This window comes from Salvelinus fontinalis, chromosome 3 (genome assembly GCF_029448725.1).
Source record: "Salvelinus fontinalis isolate EN_2023a chromosome 3, ASM2944872v1, whole genome shotgun sequence".
Taxonomy (NCBI): domain Eukaryota; kingdom Metazoa; phylum Chordata; class Actinopteri; order Salmoniformes; family Salmonidae; genus Salvelinus; species Salvelinus fontinalis.
The window spans coordinates 4,027,437-4,051,674 of NC_074667.1; the positions used below are offsets into that span (position 1 = coordinate 4,027,437).

At 44.4% G+C, this 24,238-nt stretch overlaps 1 pseudogene; it reads left to right on the plus strand.

Annotated features, from left to right (window-relative positions):
* Positions 1–24,238, plus strand: part of LOC129835033 (VPS10 domain-containing receptor SorCS3-like) — a 69,587-nt pseudogene that overhangs the window by 19,076 nt on the left and 26,273 nt on the right.

Consider the following 24,238-nt stretch of genomic DNA (forward strand, 5'->3'; position numbering starts at 1 on the left):
CCAACTGTGAAGCACGGGGGGGGGGGGGGGGGGGGGTAGGGGGGGGCAGCATCATGTTGTGGGAGTGCTTTGCTGCAGGAGGGACTGGTGCACTTCACAATATAGATGGCATCATGAGGAGAGAAAAAAATGTGAATATATTGAAGCAAGATCTCAAGACATCAGTCAGGAAGTTAAAGCTTGGTCGCAAATGGGTCTTCCAAATGACAATGACCCCAAGCATACTTCCAAATGTGTGGCAAAATGGCTTAAGGACAACAAAGTCAAGGCATAGGAGTGGCCATCACAAAGCCCTGACCTCAATCGTATAGAACATTTGTGGGCCGAACTGAAAAGGTGCGTGCGAGCAAGGAGGCCTACAAACCTGAGTCAGTTACACCAGCTCTGTCAGGAGGAATTGGCCAAAATTCACCCAACTTATTGTGGGAAGCTTGTGGAAGGCTACCCGAAACATTTGACTCAAGGCTACCAAATACTAATTGAGTGTATGTAAACTTCTGACCCACTGGGAATGTGATGAAAGAAGTAAAAGCTGAAACAAATCACTCTCAACTATTACTCTGACATTTCACGATCTTAAAATAAAATGTTGATCCTAACTAACCTAAGACTGGGAATTTTTACAAGTATTAAATGTCAGGAATTGTGAAAAACTGAGTTTAAATGTAGTTGGCTAAGGTGTATGTAAACTTCCGACTTCAACTGTACCTACCCCAATGCTCTGTTGCTCATGACTGGGATGAATGCAGGAGCAGATTTCAGGAGCTGGACAAGACACCCTCTTTGTGACTGATGACTGACATAAGAGCATGTACGTGATAGGTCTATCTGGCTTATATGATTATGATGGTTATAATGCTTCTTGACAGTGTCATGAAGTGTATTTTCTTAGTCCAATTAACACTTGTTTGGTTACTACATGATTCCATATGTGTTATTTCATAGTTTTTATGTCTTCACTATTATTTTATAATGTAGAAAATAATCAAAATAAAGAGAAACCCTTGAATGAGTAGGTTGCATTGGGAGGTTGCATTCGGTTATTACCAGATCTTGGTCAAGTCCAAATGATTTAATTGTCACCTTCTCCTTTGATTTAAAACATATTAAATATGTATATAATCTCAGGGCAGTTTTTTTTATAGTATAATCAGCACCACATACTTCCAGTTTATTACACAGTAAGTGTTGCTGTGTTGCACTTTATTTGTGACACGTGTCGTTGTAAAAGGCTTGTTTTTACCATAATTTTGCATTTACCACGGAATATGAATGTCGCTATGGTTGTTTTAAGCAGATGACTTTTAGTTGGAGTAAAGGCAACCATTTAGAAATAGCAATATCACGCTACCACAGTCTTTTAAATGTGGGAAATGAAAAACAGGGCAGGTTCTCATAATGCACTATCATTGCTGTGGCTCTACCTATAATCCATAGCCGGATTTATTTACTGTTGAATAAACTTGGCAGGTGAGACGTCCCTCGTTCCAGCTCTGTTGTTTTGGGCCTATACTACATGATCACACAAATCAGTGCTCCATACGGTCCACCGAAAGGGAATCGTTTTGACTATGTCGTGGCGCCAAAACTCTTAATTGTACACTGTGGTCCTGTATAACACCATTTTGTTTTCAATAATTGATTATAGTAAAGCATATGCATTGACTGTATGTAGCCCTACTGTAGCAGACTATTATTAATCAAAATATATATCTCAAATGTACTCCATGGGTGTTATTAGTGATACAATACTATACAGTACAGGATCAATATTGGCAATGAAGCAAGAAAATCTTCAAGGCATTCCCAGATTAGCCTTTATTGTGTTGGTCTGTTCTTGTTATGTTTAACGTTCATCTGCCTCTACCTTCTGTTACAGCACCCTTGGTGGATTCCAGCCCGAGACACAGCAGTTCAGCCATGCTGATGCTCCTATCAGTAGTATTCCTGGGTTTAGCAGTGTTTCTCATCTACAAATTCAAGAGGTACGTATGTACAGCACTGTATGATTATATCTTTGAACACTGTATCGCAGCACTGCTCTAATCACCTGAAAACATCATTAATAATGCATATTATTAAAATAATGGGCAGGATCGGTAGGGCGTGCAATCAATCAACAGTAGTTTAAAGAAGTTCCTTTGAAATAACTTTTCTAATTTCCTTCATACTGCAGATGTACTGTAGTAAACAGATTTAGAGTGATTGGGATACATGAGGCACGTGTGAATCAGGGATTTTATGTGAAAACTCTCATTAAATTGCTTTATATGCTCTTGCCGTGCTTTGGCTGTTAGTAGCTGAATTATTAAAATGGTGAAAAAGTCTGCGGAAAACGCATCAATTATGGATATGGAAATTCCTGCATTAATCTAGAGGAAACAGATTTATTGAAATGTCACACACGACAAAGCAAAACAATTAAGTAACAAAATGACTTGTAATACGAGTGGATGAAACACATATTTCTAATCATAAATATGAATGAAGAAAGATTTTTCAGAGATTATGCAAAATGTATATGCATTCGGATTACAGTCTTATATCACAACTAGATATTGTTGTCATATGGGAATTTAATGATCGATTGATTTTCTTCAATAGAAATCTATTGGCTTCATGATAATAACACGTCCAGGGTTGAATTTAGTCTTGTCAAAAAACTCTGAACAAAAAGTGAAATATACATCTTTGAGAAATGCTGCCAATGGGACGAACCGTCATTGAATAGTAATTCCCTATTTTAACATGGCTGTTGTCTGTCTACATTTACCAATCTTGCAGAAAAATCCCTTGGATTAACATACACAGTACAGGGTTCGGTCAACCAGAGTGACAGCACACATAAGATCACCCTCAGTGTCACGACTTCTACCGAAGGTGGCTCCTCTTCCTGTTCGGGCGGCGCTCGGCGGTCGTCATCACCGGTCTACGAGGGAGGCTACGTCAGGGAGGCCACGGTTCCACTGTACATGGTAACACAGGGGAATCATGGGGAGCGGATTAGTCTCTTCCTTATTGATTCACCTGCGTTTCCAGTGGTGCTGGGGATTCCCTGGCTGGCTAGTCACAATCCTAAGATTTCATGGAAGCAGGGGGCTCTCCAGGGGAGGTCAGAGGAGTGTTCAGGTAGGTGTAGAGGAGTTTCCATCGGTGCTACGACGGAGAGTCCAGACCAGGTTTCCACTGTGCGCATTCCCTCAGTATATGCCGATTTGGCTATCCCAATTACCACCTCATCGACGAGGGGATTGCGCGATAAACCACCAGGTAAACGCAGCACTTCCCAGGAGTCATGTGTACCCGTTGTCTTAGTAGGAGACAGTGGCTATGGAGACATATGTCGCTGAATCTTTAGGACAGGGGTACATTCGGCCCTCCACGTCACCCGTCTCCTCGAGTTTCTTTTTTGTTAAAAAGAAGGGAGGTCTGCGTCCGTGCATTGATTACAGAGGTCTAAATTCCGTCAGAGTGGGGTTTAGTTACCCGCTACCTCTCATCGCTACGGTGGTAGAATCATTTCACGGAGGGCGCTTTTTCACTAAACTGGACCTCAGGAGCGCATATAATTTGGTGCGTATCCGGGAGGGATACATTTAGTACCAGATCTGGCCATTATGAGTACCTCGTCATGCCGTATGGGTTGAAGAATGCTCCAGCCGTCTTTCAATCATTCGTAGACGAGATTCTCAGGGACCTGCACAGGCAGGGTGTGGTGGTATACATCGATGATATCCTGATCTATTCAGCCACACGCGCATGTGTCTCTGGTGCACAAGGTACTTGGGTGACTGCTGGAGCATGACCTGTACGTCAAGGCTGAGAAATGTGTGTTCTCCAAACAAGCCGTTTCCTTCCTGGGTTATCGCATTTCCACCTCTGAGGTGGTGATGGAGTGTGACTGAGTTACAGCCGTGCGTATTTGGCGACTCCGACCACGGTAAAGGAGGTGCAGCGGTTTTTAGGGTTTGCAAATTACTACCGGAGGTTTATCCGGGGTTTTGGGCAGGTGGCGGCTCCCATTACCTCACTGCTGAAGGGGGGGCCGGCGCGTTTACGGTGGTCGGCGGAGGCGGACAGAGCTTTTAGTCGTCTGAAGGCGCTGTTTACCGACGCTCCCGTGTTGGCTCATCCGGACCCCTCTTTGGCGTTCATAGTGGATGTGGACGCTTCCGAGGCTGGGGTTGGAGTCGTGCTATCACAGCGCTCGGGCACGCCACCGAAGCTCCGCCCCTGCGCTTTCTTTTTGAAGAAGCTCGGTCCAGCGGAGCGAAACTATGACGTGGGGGACCGGGAATTGTTATCTGTGGTAAAAGCTCTGAAGGTGTTGAGACGTTGGCTTGAGGGGGCCAAGCACCCTTTGCTCATCTGGACTGACCACCGTAATCTGGAGTATATCCGGGCAGCGAGGAGACTGAATCCTCGTCAGGCAAGGTGGGCCATGTTTTTCACTAGATTTAGGTTCACCATCTCCTATAGACCAGGTTCCCTTAACACTAAGGCCGATGCGCTGTCCCGTCTCTATGACACCGAGGAGCGGTCCATCGATCCTTCTCCCATCCTTCCAGCTTCATGTCTGGTGGCACCGGTGGTATGGGAGGTGGACGCAGACATCGAGCGGGCGTTACGGTTGGAACCTGCGCCCCCACAGTGTCCAGCGGGTCTTCAGTACGTGCCGCTTGGTGTTCATGACCAATTGATTCAGTGGGCCCATACGCTACCCTCTTCGGGTCATCCGGGTATTGAGAGGACGGTGCGGGGTCTTAGGGGGAAGTACTGGTGGCCCACTTTAGTAAAGGACGTGAGGTTTTATGTCTCCTCCTGTTCTGTGTGTGCTCAGAGTAAGGCTCCTAGACACCTGCCTAGAGGGAAGTTACAGCCCCTCCCCGTTCCACAACGGCCGTGGTCTCATCTGTCGGTGAATACTAAGATCCTGGTCGTTGTGGATGGGTTTTCTAAGTCCTGCCGTCTCCTCCCGTTGCCCAGTCTCCCTACGGCCCTACAGAATGCGGAGGCCCTGTTTACCCACGTCTTCCGGCACTATGGGGTGCCTGAGGACATCGTTTTTGATCGGGGTCTCCAGTTCATGTCCCGAGTTTGGAGGGTGTTTATGGAGCGTCTGGGGGTCTCGGTCAGTCTGACCTCGGGTTTTCACCCCGAGAGTAATGGGCAGGTGGAGAGAGTCAACCAGGATGTGGGTAGGTTTCTGCGGTCGTATTGCCAGGACTGGCCAGGAGAATGGGCGAGGTATGTCCCATGGGCGTAGGTGGCTCAGAACTCACTCCGCCACTCCTCCACGAACATGTCGCCTTTCCAGTGCGTGTTTGGCTACCAGCCGGTCCTGGCACCGTGGCATCAGAGCTAGACCGAAGCTCCTGCGGTGGAGGAGTGAGTGCAGCGCTAAAAGGAGACCTGGGAAGCCTTCCAGGAATCACTTAAACAAGCTGGTGGCCGGCAGAAGAGGAGCGCTGACCACCACCGCAGTGAGGCCCCCGTGTTTGCACCGGGGGACCGGGTCTGGCTCTCGATCCGAAACCTGCCCCTCCGCCTGCCCTGCCGGAAGCTGGGGCCTCAGTGTGTAGGGCCATTTAAAGTCCTGAGGAGGATAAACGAGGTGTGTTATAGTTTATAGCTCCCTTCTTACTATCATATTAACCCCTCGTTTCATGTGTCTCTCCTCAGGCCGGTGGTAGCTGGTCCCCTGGAAAAAGGTGAGGTGCCGGAGGTCCCTCTGCCCCCTCTGGACATCGAGGGGTCCCCGGCGTATACAGTACGTTCCATTCTGGACTCTAGATGCCAGGTGAGGGGCCTACAGTACCTCGTGGACTGGGAGGGGTACGGTCCGGAGGAGAGGTGCTGGGTACCGGTGGAGGAGATCTTGGATCAATCACTACTGAGGGATTTCCACCACCTCCATCCGGATCGCCCTGCTCCCCGCCCTCCGGGTCGCCCTCGAGGCCAGTGTCCGAAGGTGGCTCCTCTTCCTGTTCGGGCGGCGCTCGGCGGTCGTCGTCACCGGTCTACTAGCTGCCACCGATTCCCTTTGCTTTTTTCTGTTGGTTATGTCTTTATTGGTTTTACCTGTTTCTTGTTTGGGGGTTATTGCAGGGCTATTTAAGCCTTTTATGCCCGCCTGCTTTTGTGCGGGCTTGTTTTCTGTTTTGTCATGGAAGGTTATGTTTGTGCATTTTTCTGGACTGTTTGGTGTCCTGTTTTGGGTCGGTCTTTATTTTGCGCCTATTGTTTTGGCATGACCATTTAAACCAAATAAATACGGTTTTCCCTGAAACCTCTGCACTCTGCGCCTGATTCCATACCCACCACTCCTAGCTACGTGACAGTGGCAAAGAAGGGAGTTGCAAACATAGGATCTCTGCTCCAGTATTCTCTTAGGGAGTTTTTCTTTACTATCTTCATGAGAAGGACTCACCAGGAAGGTAAACATTTCAACTATTGTGGTTGTCCCCCCTACTCCTGGCTCTCTCTTCTCCTGTATCTCCAAGGCATTGAAATTGGTCTCTGCTGTGTCTCCCACCAGCTCCTCTGTCAGAAACAACTTGAAACAGTCTGCCTCAGATGGAAATGGCAAGGGGCGTTGCATTCCAGACTGGGACTCATCAAAACAAACAGCAGGGCCAGGAGGGGTGAAATGGCTGGCAGCCTTCCAGCTACCACAGAACTCCTGTGCTTCATCCACTGTCGGTCTGCCTCCATCACCACCAGCATCTTCAAAGGGAACTGGGACTTGTCAGTGGACAAGGGGTCCTCAGATTCAGGGTTCTCATTGGCTGGGGGGCAGCTCCTCACTGTCACCGTCAGAATCTGATTCCTGACCTTCAGACTCATTGTCAGATTTTCTTTTAATATCCAGAATTTCCGCATTTGTGAGTTGTCTCCTTTTGAATGACATTGCTAATGCTAAAGCTTAGCTAACTAGTTACATACATAAACAACAACACTGAATGGCTAAGAGTGGGAGTAGATGGTTACGTGATTGACTGCCTGTACGCGCAACTTGTGTCAAATCACTATCGAAAAATGTTTTGTGGTAATTGTTTATATATTTACTGTTTTATTCACATGTTTTTCAATTACCTGTGATAAATCATGCATTCCAATTCTTGCATAGATTGTAATGGGCACATAGTATGTGTGTAAAATACTTTTTTGAAGGTTGTACTGATTATGAGCTAATTCCAGCTATGTGTGGAGCCATGTTTGTTGACAATGCATTCTGGGTTTCACGTAATCATCTGTTGGACCAAAGATGCTATAACAAAATGAGGGGAGTAAGGGTTCACTCATTTCTTGAGAACTTCAGGAAGTGAGTGGAGGGCTGTGAACGACGGTAGATGACACACCCCTTCAACATGCATACTATAAACAGACCAAACTCATCTTTTCTTCTCTTATTATCTTTGGTTTCTTGTGAGGAAAAAAGAATGGCTGAGCGCTGAAATGAATCATCGTCGGAGTACTTTTGACTTCTAGAAAGTGGTTTACTCAAATATTTCGATCAATGGTGAGCTCACCTGTGATGTGATTAATTATACATAGTAATTACTATTAGCTAATTCATATTGTAGTTTATCTTGTTATGGATAGGGGGCAGCATTTTCACGTTTGGATGAAAAGCGGGCCCAGAGTAAACTGCCTGCTACTCAGTCCCAGTTGCGAATATATGCATATTATTAGTAGATTTGGATAGAAAACACAAAAGTTTCTAAATCTGTTTGAATGATGTCTGTGAGTATAACAGAACTCATATGGCAGGCAAAAACCTGAGAAAAAATCCAACCAGGAAGTGGGAAATCTGAGGTTGGTCGTTTTTCAACTCATTCCCTATTGAAGATACAGTGGGATATGGGTCATGTTGCACTTCCTAAGGCTTCCACTAGATGTCAACAGTCTATAGAACCTTGTTTAACGCTTCTACTGAGAAGTGGGGCCGAATGAGAGGGGAATGAGTCAGAGGTCTGCCAGAATGCCTTGAGCTCGTGACGCTCGTTCACGTGAGATCGAGCTCTGTTCCATTGCTTTTCTGAAGACAAAGGAATTCTCCGGTTGGATCATTATTGAAGATAATCCTAAAGATTGATTCTATACTTCGTTTGACATGATTCTACGGACTGTAATATGACTTTTCGTCTAAACTTTTGCCTGGACCTGCCCGCACGCCTTGAGTTTAGATTGTGTACCGAATGCGCGAACCAAAAGGAGTCATTTGGACATAAATTATGGACATTTATTGGGGAACTAGGATTCCTGGGAGTACATTCTGACGAAGATCATCAAAGGTAAGTGAATATTTATAATGCTATTTCTGACTTATGTTGACTCCAACATGGCGGATATCTTCTTGGGTTGTGTTGGTCTCTGAGCGCCGTACTCAGATTATTGCATGGCTTGCTTTTTCCGTAAAGTTTTTTTGAAATCTGACACAGCGGTTGCATTAAGGAGAAGTATATCTTTAAATCTGTTAACCTGTCTAGGATCAGCGTGGCGCTAGCGGCACCCCCCCCCCCCCCCCCCCACTGAAAAACCAGTGCCGCGAAATTCAAAAAATATTTTTTTTAAATATTTAACTTTCACACATTAAAGTCCAATACAGCTAATGAAAGACACAGATCTTGTGAATCCAGTCAACTTGTCCGATTTTTAAAATGTTTTACAGGGAAGACACAATATGTAAAGATGTACATCTATTACCTAAAAACACATTAGCATAATCCACCATCTTTTATTTGTCCACCAACACCAGTAGCCATCACCAATTCGGCTAAACTAAGATATTTATAGCCCCTAACCAACAAAAAAACTCATCAGATGACAGTCTGATAACATATTTATGGTATGGGATAGGTTTTGTTAGAAAAAAGTGCATATTTCAGGTAGATATCATAGTTTACAATTGCACCCACCGTCACAAATGGAATAGAAAAACTACTTAGAGCAACGTGTTTACCTACTTACTAATCATCAAACATTTCGTAAAAATACACAGCATACACGAATCGAAAGACACAGATCCTGTGAATACAGACAATATTTCAGATTTTCTAAGTGTCTTACAGCGAAAACACAATAAATCGTTATATTAGCTTAGCACATAGCAATTAGCAGCCCAGCATTGATTCTAGCCAAAGTGAGCGATAAAAGTCAACATCGCCAAAAGATATTAATTTTTTCACTAACCTTCTCAGAATTCTTCCGATGACACTCCTGTAACATCATATTACACATTCCATATAGAGTTTGATCGAAAATGTTTATATTTAGCCACCAAAATCATGGTTAGACAATGTGAAATGTAGACAAGCTGGTAAAGAAAAAGTCCTTGCGCCACTTAGACAGTGATCTACTCTTATACATAAATACTCATAAACGTGACTAAAAAATATAGGGTGGACAGGGATTGATAGACAATTTAATTCTTAATACAATTGCGGAATAACATTTTTTAATTTATCCTTACTTTTCAATACAGTTTGCGCCTAGCGAAGCTACGTCATAAAACATGGCGTCCTAAGCCACTAAAATGTTTCGACAGAAACACGATTTATCATAATAAAAATGTCCTACCTTGAGCTGTTCTTCCATCAGTATCTTGGGCAAAGGATCCTTTCTTGGGAGAAATCGTCTTTTGGTGGAAAGCTGTCCTCTTGCCATGTGGAAATGTCAACTGCGTTCGGGATGAACTGAAAAGCGTGCCCAACTTTTCACATCGTTGCAAAAAGAAATGTCCCAAAATCGCACTAAACGGATATAAATTGCTATAAAACGCTTTAAATTAACTACCTTATGATGTTTTTAACTCCTATAACGAGTGAAAAGATGACCGGAGAAATATAACAGGCTAAACTAACGCTTGGAACAGGTGCGCGCCGGTGTCCTCTAGGCTCATGACGCAGCTCCAAAAGAATGACTAGCTTCAGGGTTTTTTCATTTGTAGGGCCTGTGAACGCGCAATCGACCCCATTGGAATCGTCATCACGTAAAGGCATCCAGGGGAAGACGTAAGAAGTGTCCGTATAGTCATAGCAAAATCAGTGCCGTTTTAACTGACTTCAGAACAGTGGCCAACATTTCTGAAATCTGAATCCATGTCAGGGAAATTGCTGTAGAATGGGCTCTGTTCCACTTAGAGACAAAATTTCAACTCCTATAGAAACTATAGACTGTTTTCTATCCAATAATAATAATAATATGCATATTGTACGATCAAGGATTTTGTGGGAAGCCGTTTCAAAAATTAGCCAAATTAGCATAAATAGTCTAAACAGCGCCCCCATCCCCAACAGGTTAATAACACTTGTATCTTTTAACAATGTTTATTATGAGTATTTCTGTGATTTGATGTGGCTCTGTGCAAATTCACGGGATGTTTTGGAGGCAAAGCCAAATGTAAACTGAGGTTTTTGGATATAAATATGAACTTGATCGAACAAAACATACATGTATTGTGTAACATGTTGTCCCGGGAGTGTCATCTGATGAAGAATATCAAAGGTTAGTGATTAATTTTATCAATATTTCTGCTTTTTGTGACTCCTTTCTTTGGTTGGAAAATCGCTGTATGCTTTCTGTGACTAGTTGCTGACCTAACATAATGATATGTTCTGCTTTCGCCAAAAGCTTTTTTGAAATCGGACACTGTGGTTGGATTAACTTCTTGAGAATACAGGGGGTGCTGTTTTCGCATTAGCATAATTTCCTCTACAGATTAAACTGCCTCTTATTCAATTATTGCTGTTACTATATGCATATAATTAATACCATTGGATAGAAAACAAGCTATGGTTTCTAAAACCGTTTCAATTTTGTCTCTGAGTGAAACATAAGTCATTTGACAGCACTTTCCCTGAGCAAGAAGAAGATTGCAAGATGTGTATGCTCGCTTCAACGCTCTGCCTATATATGGTCACGCCACCTATGACCCGAAACACACTTCATTCGTCTTCCTCTGGGTGTCATGAAGACGTCAGAGGAGAAATTTTTTGTTTATCTTGTACTGACGTGAAATAAGACCTATTTCTTTAGCGTGACCGACAACTTCCGGTTCTCTGAAACGCGCGTTTTAGAGGTGCAATTGTCTTTTGTTATGCTGCCGTTACGGATGAAAACTATCTCCGTCTCGAAGTTTGTTTGATACATGTGACCATATCATCTTAATGTATGTTTTTTCAATATAGTTTAATCAGATTATTTGAATTTTTTCGGGAGTTTTGCCGTGTTCCGTTCTGTGAGTTTTTTAACTTTGGACAGAACCGTGCTAGTCGACCAGTACCTATGCTAAATGAAGAGGGAAAGTTGCCATTGTGAATGGATTGAACAACTCATCAGGACTAAGGACACCTTTATCAACATTCTGATGAAAGATCAGCAATAGTAAGACCCAATTTACGATGTTATTTCATATATCTGTCGTGCATGTGAACTGGTCGGGCGCGCCCAGCTGGTTCTGGCTGGCGTGGCTATGCTAATTTAGCGCTACATTTTGTTTTCGCTATAAAACATTTAATAAATCTGAAATATTGTTTGGATTCACCAGATGTTGGGCTTTCAATATCTGTACGCTGTGTATTTTTTCTGAAATGTTTTAAGACAAGTAATTAGTTATATGACGTTGGTCTCTGTAATTGTTCTGGCTGCATCAGCACTATATCAGATTGCAGCTGCAATGTAGAACTGTGATTTATACCTGAAAAATGCAAATTTTTCCAAAAAAAACTATGCTATACCATAAATATGTTATCAGACTGTCATCTTATGAATATGTTTATTGGTTAGTGGCTATATATATTTTCATTTAGTCGAATTAGTGATATCTACTGACGCAGGAAAAAACTGTTGGAGTAAAAAAATGGTGTCTTTTGCTAACGTGTTTAGCTAATAGATTTACATATTGTGTCTTCCCTGTAAAACATTTTAAAAATCTGAAATGGTGGCTTTATTCACAAGATCTGTGTCTTTCATTGGGTGTCTTGGACTTGTGATTTAATGATATTTAGATGCTACTATTTAATTGTGACGCTATGCTAGCGATGCTAATCAGTGTGGGGGGGGGGTGGGGGGTGCTCCCGAATCCGGGTTAGGTACTCGGTAGAGGTTAACGAGAATTTTATCTTTAAAATGGTGTCTAATACTTGTATGTTTGAGAAAATTGAATTATGAGATTTCTGTTGATTGAATTTGGCGCCCTGCAATTTCATTGGCTGTTGGCGAGGGAAAAAAAAGTTGTTCTCCAACAAATGTATAAAAAGGGCTCCTAGTTATTGTGTCATCCTTGGAAAATATTTACACAAGAAGCAACCTAATATCACACAGTCACACAGTTTCTTGTTTTTCTTTGTGCCTTTTGTAAATGAGCAACGAGGTGTCACCATTAGATTGAGGTTATTTCATGACAAAAACAAAGTGATTAACCTGTCATAACTAGCCAATGGCAATGCAGATTACACAGTAAGCAACCAATCGATTAAACACAGGATATGACATCATGGAACACCCTGCTTCTTCGCTTCTAGAAATTATTTTAAAAAACACAAATTAACAAACTAAGTTGTGCCCACAAGTCTTCTATGTGTGTGGCTGAATACTAATACTGGGGAATTGAGAGGGACTGTGTTATGGGATTTAGAGAGGGTTGTGACTTGTAATAAGAAAGGATGTAGATACAGTATTAGTTTGGTGTTGTTGTCTTGTCTACATTTTTCCGGTTTGGATTGTTGTGTTATGCTACAGATACTTTTGTGAATATCTGAACATTGCATCCAAAATTAAACTACTCACATTCTGGAAATAACTTTGTAAGGACTGTGTTTGTGTAAATAGTTTCTGAAACAAGTGTGGCCAGCTCAAATGCTGATTGTTGCGTCATTCAAAACTGGCCATTCTAAATAAGCATTATAAATAAGCGTTCTAATCACACAGGTGTGATCGTACGCTTCAGGGACCACTGTAGAACGATCACACCCGTGTGATGGTAAGTGTGGAAGGGTTAATGTGAGTCTGGAAGGAGAGTTTACAATCTAACCAGACACCTAGGTATTTGTAGTTGTCCACATATTCTAGGTCAGAACCGTCCAGAGTAGTGATGCTAGTCGGGCGGGAGGGTGCGGGCAGCAATCGGTTGAAGAGCATGCACTTAGTTTTACTAGCATTTAAAAGAAGTTGGAGGCCACGGAAGGAGTGTTGTATGGCATTGAAGATTGTTTTGGAGGTTTGTTAGCACAGTGTCCAAAGAAGGGCCAGATGTATACAGAATGGTGTCGTCTGCGTAGAGGTGGATCAGAGAACTACCAGCAGCAGGAGCGACATCATTGATATAAACAGAGAAAAGAGTCGGCCCGAGAATTGAACCCTGTGGCACCCCCATAGAGACTGCCAGAGGTCCGGACAACAGGCCCTCCAATTTGACACACTGAACTCTATCTGAGAAGTTTTTTGAGAAGCCAAGGCTATTGAGTCTGCCGATTTTAATAATTTTAATTTTATTTCACCTTAATTTAACCAGGTAGGCTAGTTGAGAACAAGTTCTCATTTGCAACTGCAACCTGAATGCGGTGATTGACAGAGTCGAAAGCCTTTACCAGGTCGATGAAGATGGCTGCACAGTACTGTCTTTTATCAATGGCGGTTATGATATCGTTTGGGACCTTGAGCGTAGCTGAGGTGCACCCATGACCAGCTCGGAATCCAGATTGCATAGCGGAGAAGGTATGGTGGGATTCAAAATGGTCAGTGATCTGTTTATTAACTTGGCTTTCGAAGATTTTAGAAAGACAGGGCAGGATGGATATAGGTCTTTATTAAGAAAATATTTACAAAATAAACTAAAGTAAAAAATTAAATAAAAAACAGCACAATGAAATAACAATAAAAGATAATCAACGACAGCCCAATGATGAACTACCTGATTCCCAACTTACTCAGAGCTATAAATAGCTTTTGAATGAGTGACTGATACAGTAGGAGGGAGGGAGGAAGAGACAGAGGGCTGGAGGGAGGGAGGGTTAGCTAGATGATTTAGGTAATGTAATGGTCATGATGATTATGCTCCTTTCTGTTAGTCTAGTGGTGTGTGTGTGTGTGTGTGTGTGTGTGTGTGTGTGTGTGTGTGTGTGTGTGTGTGTGTGTGTGTGTGTGTGTGTGTGTGTGTGTGTGTGTGTGTGTGTGTGTGTGTATTAGCTTTTTGCCAACATTCTTTACCCCTCCCTCCATTTGGAGCCTCAGATCCCCTGACTCAGCAGTGGATCCATATTTCTAATAGATTGCAGAAATCTTCATTAATGCATATTGAGAGATTGTAAAAGGCTGTCTGCAGGGAGACCGAGTGCACGTACTGAGGGAAGTCTGGTATCTCAGTGGTCGTTCATCATACTAGTGCTACTGTGCTGAAAGTTGTTGTGTTGTTTGTTTTGCCTACGTAGATGTTTCCACACGCACGCATACAGGTAACTGCCAAAATAAAGGAAACACCAACGTAAAGAATCTTAATAGGTCGCTGGGCCACCACAAGCCAGAACAGCTTCAATGTACCTTGGCATAGATTCTAAAAGTGTCAGGAAGTCTATTCGAGGGATGTCAAACCATTATTTCACAATAAATTCCATAATTTGGTGTTTTGTTGAGGGTGGTGGAAAACGCTGTCTCAGGCGCCGCTCCAGAATGTCCCATAAGAGACCACTCCCATCAGGATAGATATGCTTCACCGTAGGTTGAAGTTTATCCTTCAGAATGGTTGTGTATTTATTGGTATTTACCTTGCCCTCTAAGGGGTTGAGTGGACCTAAACTATGCCAGGAAAAAGTACCCCACACCATAAGAGCCGCCAGAACCCTCATTTACTCAAGTGTTTCCTTTATTTTGGCAGTTACCTTTAGGTCCATATGTAATATTACCGGATGACAGCCACACATAGGTCTACACAAATTACTAGATATCACTCTCATAGTCAATGAGACATTGATGCCAACAATCATCATAGTAAGAGGTGGAGGAGCCGCTCTCTCTCTCTCTACATATCAGTGGTGGGCAGTTGATGGGGACTCAGTCAGTCAGCCTAGCCGCGGGAAGATGTCTGCGGTTGGGGGTGCTGAGAATTTTTTGTCGACGGGGGCAGTAGAGTTTATTTTCATATCGGTCCGCTAATACAGGACTAGTAAAGGCTCAGTGTACTACTTACATTTTCAATACACAGTTGAAGTCGGAAGTATACAATAACCTTAGCCAAATACATTTCATCCCAGTAAGAATGTCCTGTCTTAGGTCAGTTAGGATCCCCACTTCATTTTAAGAATGTGAAATGTCAGAATAATAGTAGAGAGAATGATCAACGTTTCGGGTAGTTTTCCACAAGCTTCCCACAATAAGTTGGGTGGATTTTGGCCCATTCCTCCTCACAGAGCTAGTGTAACTGAGTCAGGTTTATAGGCCTCCTTACTCGCACGCACCTTTTCAGTTCGGCCCACAAATTTTCTATAGGATTGAGGTCAGGGCTTTGTGATGGCCACTCCAATACCTTGACTTTGTTGCCATTTTGCCACAACTTTGCAAGTATGCTTGGGGTCATTGTCCATTTGGAAGACCCATTTGTGACCAAGCGTTAACTTCCTGACTGATGTCTTAAGATGTTGCTTCAATATATCCACATAATTTTCTCTCCTCATGATGCCATCTATTTTGTAAAGTGTACCAGTCCCTCCTGCAGCAAAGCACCCACACAACATGATGCTGCCCCCCACGTGCTTCACAGTTGGGATGGTGTTCTTTGGCTTACAAGCCTCCCACTTTCTCCTCCAAACATAACAATGGTCATTATGGCCAAACAGTTCTATTTCTGTTTCATCAGACTAGAGGACATTTCTCCAAAAAGTACGAATTTTGTCCCCAGGTGCAGTTGCAAACCGTAGTTTGGCTTTTCTTTGGCGGTTTTGGAGCAGTGGCTTCTTCCTTGCTGAGTGGCGTTTCAGGTTATGTCGATATGGGACTCGTTTTACTGTGGATATAGATACTTTTGTACTTGTTTCCTCCAGCATCTTCACAAAGTCCTTTGCTGTTGTTCTGGGATTGATTTGCACTTTTCGCAGCAAAGTACGTTCATCTCTAAGAGACAGAACGGCTCTCCTTCCTGAGCGGTATTACATCTGCGTGGTCCCATGGTGTTTATACTTGCATACTATTGTTTGTACAGATAAACGTAGTACCTTCAGGCATTTGGAAATTGCTCCCAAGGATGAACCAGACTTGTGGAGGTCTTGGCTGATTTCTTTTGATTTCCCCATGATGTCAGGCAAGGAGGCACTGAGTTTGAAGGTAGGTGTTAGAGCTGTCGCTCTCCTCATCCTCGGATGAGGTGAGGAGAGAAGGATCTTCAGACCAAAACGCAGGCTTTGGGAAATAAGCCATCTTTATTATAAATACGATGGCAACACGAAACAAAACAAAACACTTTCAAAACTACAAAACAAGAAAACGACGTTGACGAAACCTGAACATAAACTTACATAACTAAACATAAACTCACGTACAGGAAACAGACGACATCGAAACGAAACGAAACAAACAAGCGCTACAGTCCCGTGTGGCACGAACATACATACTGACACAGGAGACAATCACCCACAAACAAACAGTGAGAACGCCCTACCTAAATATGACTCTTAATTAGAGGAAAACGCAAACCACCTGCCTCTAATCAAGAGCCATACCAGGTAACCCAAAACCAACATAGAAAACAGATAACATAGACTGCCCACCCAAAACACATGCCCTGACCATAAACACATAAAAAACAACATAAAACAGGTCAGGACTGTTACAGAACCCCCCCCTCAAGGTGCGAACGCCGGGCGCACCAGCACAAAGTCCAGGGGAGGGTCTGGGTGGGCAGTTGATCACGGTGGTGGCTCCGGCTCTGGACGCTGTCCCCACACCACCATAGTCACTCCCCTCTTCTGTCTACCCCTCCCAATGACCACCCTAAAACTACCTTCCCCTAAATAAACGGCCAGCACCGGGACAAGGGGCAGCACCGGGACAAGGGGTAGCACCGGGACAAGGGGCAGCACCGGAACAAGGGGCAGCACCAGGATAAGGACCAGCACCGGAATAAGGGGCAGCACCGGGACAAGGGGCAGCACCGGGACAAGGGGCAGCACCGGGACAAGGGGCAGCACCGGGACAAGGGGCAGCACCGGGACAAGGGGCAGCACCGGGACAAGGGGCAGCACCGGGACAAGGGGCAGATCCCGGCTGAAGGACTCTGGCAGGTCCTGGCTGAGGGACTCTGGCAGGTCCTGTTTGGACGGCTCTGGCAGGTCCTGGCTGGACGGTTCTGGCAGGTCCTGGCTGGACGGCTCTGGCAGGTCCTGGCTGGACGGCTCTGGCAGGTCCTGGCTGGACGGCTCTGGCAGGTCCTGGCTGGACGGCTCTGGCAGGTCCTGGCTGGACGGCTCTGGCAGGTCCTGGCTGGACGGCTCTGGCAGGTCCTGGCTGGACGGCTCTGGCTGGTCCTGGCTGGACGGCTCTGGCTGGTCCTGGCTGGACGGCTCTGGCTGGTCCTGGCTGGACGGCTCTGGCTGGTCTTGGCTGGACGGCTCTGGCTGGTCATGGCTCGCTGGCGGCTCTGGCAGATCCTGTCTGGTTGGCGGCTCTGGCAGATCCTGTCTGGTTGGCGGCTCTGGCAGATCCTGTCTGGTTGGCGGCTCTGGCAGATCCTGTCTGGTTGGCGGCTCTGGCAGATCCTGTCTGGTTGGCGGCTCTGGCAGATCCTGTCTGGTTGGCGGCTCTGGCAGATCCTGTCTGGCGGGCGGCTCTAGCGGCTCCTGTCTGGCGGGCGGCTCTAGCGGCTCCTGTCTGGCGGACGGCTCTGTAGGCTCATGGCAGACGGGCGGCTTTGCAGGCTCATGACAGACGGGCGGCTTTGCAGGCTCATGGCAGACGGATGGCTCAGACGGCGCTGGGGAGACGGATGGCTCAGATGACGCTGGGGAGACGGATGGCTCAGATGGCGCTGGGGAGACGGATGGCTCAGATGGCGCTGGGGAGACGGATGGCTCAGATGACGCTGGGGAGACGAATGGCTCAGATGGCGCTGGGGAGACGGATGGCTCTGTAGGGAGGAGAAGGAGAGACAGCCTGGTGCGTGGTCTAGGCACTGGCTGCGCTGGAGAGGAGGAAACAGCAGGAGAGAGAACCCGGAGAGACAGCCTGGTACGGGGGGCTGCCAGTGCGGCGAGGTGGAATAGCCTGCACTGGCCTATGCAGGCGAACCGGGGACACCACCTGTAAGGCTGGTGCCATGTACGCCGGCCCGAGGAGACGTACTGGAGGCCAGATACGTTGGGCCGGCTTCATGACATCCGGCTCGATGCCCAACCTAGCCCTCCCAGTGCGGCAAGGTGGAATAGCCCGCACTGGGCTAAGCACGCGTACTGGGGACACCGTGCGCTTTACCGCATAACACGGTGTCTTACCAGTACGACGCCTTCTACCTCCACGGTAAGCACGGGGAGTTGGCTCGGGTATCCTACCCGGCTTTGCCACACTCCTCGTGTGCCCCCCCCCCAAGAAATTTTTTGGTCTGACTCACGGGCTCCCAACCGCGTCGTCGCGCTGCCTCCTCATACCAGCGCCTCTCAGCCTTCGCTGCTTCCAACTCCTCCTTTGGACGGCGATATTCCCCTGGTTGAGCCCAAGGTCCTCTACCGTCCAGGATCTCCTCCCAAGTCCAGGAGTCCTTGTTGCTCCGTAGAGCATTCCCATACCGCTTGGTCTTAGCGTAGTTGGGTGATTCTGTTAGAGCTGTCGCTCTCCTCATCCTCGGATGAGGTGAGGAGAGAAGGATCTTCAGACCAAAACGCAGGCTTTGGGAAATAAGCCATCTTTATTATAAATACGATGGCAACACGAAACAAAACAAAACACTTTCAAAACTACAAAACAAGAAAACGACGTTGACGAAACCTGAACATAAACTTACATAACTAAACATAAACTCACGTACAGGAAACAGACGACATCGAAACGAAACGAAACAAACAAGCGCTACAGTCCCGTGTGGCACGAACATACATACTGACACAGGAGACAATCACCCACAAACAAACAGTGAGAACGCCCTACCTAAATATGACTCTTAATTAGAGGAAAACGCAAACCACCTGCCTCTAATCAAGAGCCATACCAGGTAACCCAAAACCAACATAGAAAACAGATAACATAGACTGCCCACCCAAAACACATGCCCTGACCATAAACACATAAAAAACAACATAAAACAGGTCAGGACTGTTACAGTAGGCCTTGAAATATATCCACAGGTACACCTCCAGTTGACTCAAATTATGTCAATTAGCCTATCAGAAGCTTCTAAAGCCATGACATAATTTTCTGGCATTTTCCAAGCTGTTTAAAGGCACATTCAACTTAGTGTATTTAAACTTCTGATCCACTGGAATTGTGATACAGTGAACTAGTGGTTGAAAAACAAGTTTTGATGACCCCAACCTAAGTGTATGTAAACTTCCGACTTCAACTGTAATTCATTTTTGATTCAAATTTTTCAGGGGGTGCTGCAGGACACTCAGCAACCCTACTTGCTTCGGCTATGTCTGTCAGGGGGTATTTTTGGTACTGTTTAGTGCTTGATAAAAGAAAAGGAATTAAACACCATGTCAAGTGGTTTGGTGGTTGGATTGGCTAGTTTTAGCCTCTGTTTAAGAACTTGTTCTCTGTTTCTCCCTAGGTAGCAGGTATCAAAGGCACGCTGATCGCTAACAGCCGGCTGGACAACAAGGTGAAGACCTAAATCACCTACAACAATGCTCGTGATTGGAGGTTACTGCAGGCCCCTGCGCCAGACCTGGCTGGCAACAATATCCACAATATACTGGTGAGTTATACTTTACTGACGCTAACAGGGAAGGCTCATCGCTGTGGTAATCATTCATGATCTAAGACTGCCTTAACTCTTTGAGGTGCTTACCAGACCCAGATTAAGCCTACTCCAGGACTAAAAAAGCATAGCCAGAAAAGAATCTCTATTGAAAGTTCATTTTAATCCAGGAATATGTGTTCAGTTCCCTTCAAGTTATGTACATCAATGATAACAGTCGTGCTACGTCATACACTCAAGGGAGTTTGCCTACTCATTTTAACTGAAATGGATTTACTTTACATAATCCCATTTAAACTATGATATGAATTGTGTACAAACTCCTTATTATTTATAGTTATTATTAATTTATGTGCCCTTTCTTTCCTTTTATCCCACATGAGGCGACTGTAAAGGATGACCATGTAGAGAAATATTGGTGCCCTTACAGCAATGTCACGCTATTAATTGACAAAGATGAAAGTTACATTTTTTTGGGGCGCTCCGTGAACAGATATAATTGTCCTTTGTTCTCGGCTCGCCCCTGAGACATCACTTAGTGACTGTATTAATGACTGATAACGAAAATTACAACAAACTATGGAGGCTCAGCATGGTTTTGTGTTTAGTTTTATTCATGTTTTGTTGACCAAATATGGTTTGTTGTATAGTTAACTGCCTATGTTAGCATTGTTGTTAGCATTTAGTGTAAATGTAAGTCGCTGGAAGACTTCAGCATCAAAAGGCTTCTATAAAGCTCTATCTTCAGGCTTTCTGAGATGAAAGCCTGATAAAGACAGCATAGCAGATTTATTTTCCTTATCTAAAGGACCTTCTCTTGAAATAAAAAGCAAATGCTTTGTGCACCGTTAAAGATCAACCCTGTAGTGTTCTATGTAACCCTGGTGATTTGATTGACCAGTGTATAATGGCTTCGTCAAATATAATGGACTGTCTGTCATTTCTCAGCCCTTCTGTTCGCTCCATCTCCAACTGCAGACATCTGAAAACCCCTACTTGTCAGGCAGCATATCAACCAAGGCCTCAGCACCGGGAATCATAGTGGCCACAGGTGAGAGAATACAGAATGAACATTTGATAGATAACACTAGATTAGACTACTTTATTGTCCACTTATGTGGAAATGAATGTGGCTGAATAGAAAGACATATATTCAATTTAGTTAATGGTACAAAAGGAGAATAGCTGTCTATCTTTTCCAGGTCAGTGCTGAAATTCCATTTGACTGTGAATATTATGATGATTATCCAATCCCTAACATTATTGATAGGGATCTGCAGGTCCTGCTATAAACAACTCATCTTCAACCGTGTGGGAAAATATTGTATCTTAGCAACAACAACAAAAGCGACCGACATCCATGAATATGCTTTCTTGATCTCTGTCCTCAAACAATATTTGCTCTGTCACCAAAGCAATAGTTTGTCCCCTCCTCCTATCCTCTAATCTCTTAATAGATCTGTGAGATCCCTAAGCCACTGGGAGCCTGTATAAATGTACTGAATCTGTCCAGAGACACACAATAACACTTCTGTTGTCCTTACTCACAGACGTTAGGTTTTGGTGACGCAAAGTCACCCGGTTTATTTAAGTGGGCCAGTGCAGACTGAGAGCACACGACATCATTTATTATGTTTGTGTGTGAGTGTGTGTGTTGGGTATCTCTACAAAACCCTCTGCTTTGGCCCAGTTCACCACTCGCCCCTGCACTCTCACACACAAGTTAGCTGCTGCAGAGAGAGATCAGTTGGTGAACCTGACAAACATGATGCAGCTCAAAACTCATGCTTTGCTGTATTCCTACCACAGGGAATATTGGGTCTGCGCTGTCATACAATAATGTTGGAATGTTCATCTCATCTGATGCTGGTAACAACTGGAGACAGGTGAATTTGTACTGAATCTGGGGGTAAAATCTAAGGCATTCTAATCAAGGAAAAAACTGTATATTGTAGTCTGGAGATAAGTATTATGGATATGTACTGCTGTCTCTGCCTTTTGATCATGAGGTGTTTTGAAACTCTCAGTATTCAGTTGTATACTGTTGTAGTTTATTACTTTCAGAGAGATATGGTAAAAACGGTATGTAAATATTCTATTATATTGAATTGCATGCGAGTCCTCTTTCATATATTCGAGGAGGAGCACAACGTCTGGTTTCCGGATAAAGGTGGGGCCCTAGTCGCTGTAGAACAACCAACTGTCCCCACCAGACATTTACAGTAGGTTTAACCTAAATCAGTGTTTGTACCTCTGTAAATTGGGTACTGTAATACGTTAGTACTTCTATTGATGTCAAGAAAACTTTTTTTATTTCACTTTATCTGTTGATTATTAAAGGCCGTTTTCAAGGTTGGAACATCTTGCAAAGCACAAATGTATGCAATAAATATACTAAAAGTCCCGTTTTAGTACTTTAACACTGACCATCATATTGTAAATTGGAGCGCCCACGTTTTGCCTCAGTGAAGACCAACTCAACTGAAACCACATCTCTTCTTCTTCTCTCACTTTAGGAAAACATTTAGAAATCACTTTTAGCACCAGTCAAGAGTGGAGGATTCCTTCCTTCCTGGTCGTGTCTCCTAGATGATTAAAGGAACGCAGTAGAAGCTTTCATAGCAGACGAGTGTTGAAATAGTATTTGTTTTTGCCATTTAATTGTCTGGAGTGCCAGATGGGCGGTGTTTGCACTTTTGGGCAGATTCCATTGGATCCATTAAGATAGGCAAGCTCAATAACGGGCAGCTAAAGTATAACAAGTACTATTTGAACCCAGGAAAATGTTGTAGGAACCAATCGTCTCTCTCTCTCTCTCTCTCTCTCTCTCTCTCTCTCTCTCTCTCTCTCTCTCTCTCTCTCTCTCTCTCTCTCTCTCTCTCTCTCTCTCTCTCTCTCTCTCTCTCTCTCTCTCTCTCTCTCTCTCTCTCTCTCTCTCTCTCTCTCTCTCTCTCTCTCTCTCTCTCTCTCTCTCTCTCTCTCTCTCTCTCTCTCTCTCTCTCTCTCTCTCTCTCTCTCTCTCTCTCTCTCTCTCTCTCTCTCAGCTAGTGTAACAGTAAACATTTCCTGACCCTGGTATCCTCCTAATAGATGCGTATCAATGCTTTGTCTGTTGTCTGAGTTTATAGCCAGATGAAGGCATGCTGACTGACGGAGGATTAGATGGAAGCTGCAACAAGGGGGCTGCTGCTTCTTGCATCCTAGAGCAAGACTGTGCATTGTTGAGTGTTGTTCCCAACCTTGTAACACACAGTACTACAGTGTTCTCACATCTGAAGTGATGTTGATGAGATGTCAGAATCAATAGAGAACAGGCCCGGAGGATGAAAGTTGCCCAATCTCTTTTTCTATTTTTTATTTTTTCTTCCCACACCTCTCTGCCCCTGTTTTGTAGTCGTTAGAACATGAAACAATTCTATTCTGGTTTGTTTTGTGTGTTGTGTTATTTCTTCTACATCACTTCACTGTAGACTAAGTAAACTCAAGACCTATGATGTTGTTGTTTTCCCTTCAAGTTGTTTGTCTCCACGCTTTGATAGTCGAACGCAGGTCTGTTGTTTTATTCTTCTTCTATTCAGCAGAACATGTGTTAATTGTAGTCAATTAGACCCAACCTGAGATTCAGCGACTGACTGTCTCTGGAGACTATTCACTCCACTGATCTTCCATGAACCCAGTTGACACACTGTAATTGAGAGCATCTGGGCTTATATTCAGCATAGTAATGCTGATCTAGGATCAGATCCCTCTGGTCCGTATAACCTAATTCATTATGATCTATTAGCCTACTCAGAATTATACTATATATACAAAGTATTTGGGCACCCTTTCAAAATAGCAAATTCGGCTATTTTAGCCACACCCGTTGCTGACAGGTGTATAAAATTGAGCACACAGCCATGCAATCTCCATAGACAAACATTGGCAGTGGAAGGGCCTTATTGAAGAACTCAGTGACTTTCAACATGAAACCATCATAGGATGGTTTTGCCAACTTTCCAGCAAGTCAGTTCTTCAAATTTCTGCGCTGCTAGAGCTGCCTTAGTGAACTGTAAGTGCTGTTATTGTGAATTGGAAACGTCTAGCAACAACGGCTCATTCGCAAAGTTTAGGTCGCACGAGCTCACAGAACGGGACCGCTGAGTGCTGAAGCACATATGTCCTCAGTTGCAACACTCACAACTGAGTTCCAAACTGCCTCTGGAAGCAATGTCAGCACAATAACTGTTCGTCGGGAGCATGATGAAATGTGTTTCCATGGCCGAGCAGCTGCACACAAGCCTAAGATCACCATTCGCAATGACAAGCGTCGGCTGGAGTGGTGTAAAGCTCGCCGCC